Raw genomic sequence first — 3321 nt, 5'->3', positions numbered from 1 at the left:
CCCTACCAAATTTCTGTGGAAGAGCCACCCAGAAATTTTGGGGTGGGGGGGGAAAGGGGAGCAGGAATTTTCATGGCTTTAACAGATTATAAAAATCATTTACTGTGTTCATTTTTTATCAAAAAGATTCTAAAGGTACACCAGAAGGTGCGTATATAACCAATACAAATGCATTAGCATCGCAGCAGAGACACACCAATTTCACATAGCTAAGAAGCTGCATAGTAGGACTACATAAATTGCGACGTGGAACTGCTCAGTGGCTTAGAAGCATTGCATGATAGCGTCCCCTTTTCCACAAAGGACAGTATTTCAGTCTTCTGTTTGCCCTGCCCGCTATGCTGCACCCTCCACAAATGCTCACCTCTGAGAGAAAATCCAGCAGGGCAAATCACTCATTTCTAATGATCGAATCAGTTTGGCATCTGAGCTTTCATCTTTGCTGGTATCCTGAATCTTAAAGAATTGTTTTGTCGCTACCTCCCCTTGTGTCTTTAGAACAGTAGCATAGAGAGAAGTACAGAAGACAGACTAAAACGCCCATTATGAACACACAATAAAACCCACACAGGTACAGAGAAGATAGGCAAATGGCAGGCAGACAAGCAGAAAGATGGCAGAAAAACTGACATTTTAAAAATATTTAATGGACCTCTTTAGGATTTGCTGCACAAAGTTTTGGGAGAATAGCAGAAAGGTAAATTATGCATTCATTTCTACAACTATGTAACTGCACTATGCCTGGGGCACTGGTTTTAAATAAATTCCTACATGTTGAGTTGACTATACAGCATCTATACCTGAGTTTCAAAACAATCTAAAGAAAAGGTTTTTTTTAAACTAGAGATCAAAGTTTAACAGATACTTTCATTGAAAGCAGAGCACGCAAGAACTAACTCTTGTCACTGTTGGCTGAGAGAGGCAATGTTACCAAAAAGTTAATTTTTAATATATTTACTTTGTTGAATAAAAGCTTCTGGTCTAGGGCACCTGACTTCTGCTAAATTAGTTAGGTAGTATTCAGTTTTGATCCTCAAACTGATCAACTGTGATTTTTGAAGTAAAATTAACTTATTGGCTCTTTACAGTGAGGACCACTGGGAAGTAACAGTTTCAGTGCTGGAACAAAGTTGTGGAGGTTCATCCGATTCTCTTTTTTTTCTTTAAAAAAAAGAGTATGGTAAGCATATGAAATTACAGTACAACTGCATGTGACTATGCTATTGCTAATGCATATACCTTCTGTTTCAGCTAAAAGGAAGTTTAAGAGATCTCAATGAAGTCAATAGTTGTGCCACCTTTTTTGCTGGTTATCACAATAAACACGACATTTATATTCAAAGTAAAAGACTGATTACATCAGTAAATTAGAAAATAAATTGATTAATGTAGATTAAATAATGTAGAATCATTTAGAGTCAGAATAATAAAGAAAATCAATAAAAGTCAGAAATGCAGAAAGTTAAGAGCTCCAGTAATGTCAACTTGGCCTTGAGGCCCCTCTATATAGTATTTTCTGTTCCTATTTTTCTTATAAAATATATACTTCCAAATATTACATATTCATTTCTTCAGTTTATAAAATGCAGCTATCAAGTTCTAGACTTATTTGTAACACATTACAATCATCAATACAATAGGTAAGCCAACCCAGTGTATGTATGAAACAAGAAGCAAAATTACAACCCCCCCCGCCAAACATCATTTGGAAAGTCTACCATTTCTACTAGCTTCTGCAAGAAAACCAATAATAACTATCCCTTTTGCAACATCAGTAAACATGATTCTGACCTCAACGTGGAGATAATGTGCGATCCATGACAAGCACATGCTCTTCTAGTCTATAAAGGCTCGTATACCATGTAGTATCTGAGCTCTTTCTAGTGTGAATAATATCGGTCACAGTTTGTTCTCTCATCCTCTTCCCAGCAGAAGTGTGTATAGGGGAGTTTGTTTTTGCTTTGTTTTTTGGACAGCTCTTTGGTTTGTTTGTTTGAATGTGTTACTATGTAATTATGGTAGAAAAGGCAACATTGCACTAATGAAATTAATGAAGCTGCCTAAACCACTAACATACATTAAGTGCACACACCTGTGAAATACAACTCTATAAAAGGGTATAGTTTTCAGTTGTTCAAAGTTTTAACAAGCAATTAATTTCCCTTCAAATTTGATTCTGGAACTACTCAGAAAGGACTACATACATGTCATTCTTCAGAGTTCTTTGAGTTACCTGTGTGGCTGGTTTTTCCACTCATACAAAATTTGATAATGGCTGAAGAGATTTTTCCATTTCCAAAATAATGCATCTTTGGCCAGGGACCAAACACAAAGTTTAAAGCCCAAAGATGAATTCTCCCAGGAAGATACAAGCTTGTGAAAACCTTGAATCGTCTCTGAAACTATTTTGTCTCAAAACACAAACACCTCCTGTGGCAGTTTTGTGAATGTAGCCCTTCTTTTCCTCCTACATTAAAGTGTTTTTTAAAAAGGGTTTGGTCTAGGTCAAACAAAATGTTTCATTCAACACAAAATGAAAATTTTGTTCTTTTTTTGATTCACCAACTTTTTTGGATTTTCAGATCAGGTTTAAAAAAAAATACCCCAACTATGTGCACCAGCTCTAATTCAGACACACATGGAACCTTACAATGCCATTTTTACCAAGCCCATTTTCAGAGGAAAATTTAACTTACAGCAAGTGGAACTCGCAGATGTATTTTAAGCATTAGAGACATAACAAACATAGTATTACTCAAGTATTGCTAGGATTTCTAAAGTTTAGGTTCCCTACCACCCCCAAAATAAACCATTGCTATTTTTATTATTTTATATTTACCTAGACACACACAACCTTTGTAAAATTTTGCTTTAAATTGTAAGGTTTTTTAATTCACTACTTCATATCCCAGGTTGCATGTTTACTTTGAATGTCTAACTTGGTCTCATGTTTATTTCATTACTTTCCTCTCCAACTGAGATCTTCTAATGTTCAAATCAATAATTCTTCAGAGTTCAGCTTTAGTGCACATTAAATCCTATCTTTAAAGCATCTTTGATAGCTTTCTAAGTGTAGCAACATTAAATACTTATTGAAGTATTCAAAATAGGCGTGAGGTTGAGAGGTCCCACCCAGAGAAAAGCATTTCCTTAAAGCAGAAGTGTCACTAAACAAACTAATATACAATGACACAAGAGAAGTTATTTTCCCCCTCATGTATTACTACTACTGTGTGCAAGTAGCATGTGATTTAAATTTAGGTGTACTAACAATTAATGCATTAATTAAGACGCCCCCTTTAACATTTTTTTTAAAGAGGC

This window comes from Natator depressus, chromosome 2 (assembly GCF_965152275.1).
Source record: "Natator depressus isolate rNatDep1 chromosome 2, rNatDep2.hap1, whole genome shotgun sequence".
NCBI classification, from domain to species: domain Eukaryota; kingdom Metazoa; phylum Chordata; order Testudines; family Cheloniidae; genus Natator; species Natator depressus.
The sequence above is the reverse complement of the archived record's forward strand: the minus strand, read 5'-3'. Positions refer to the sequence as shown.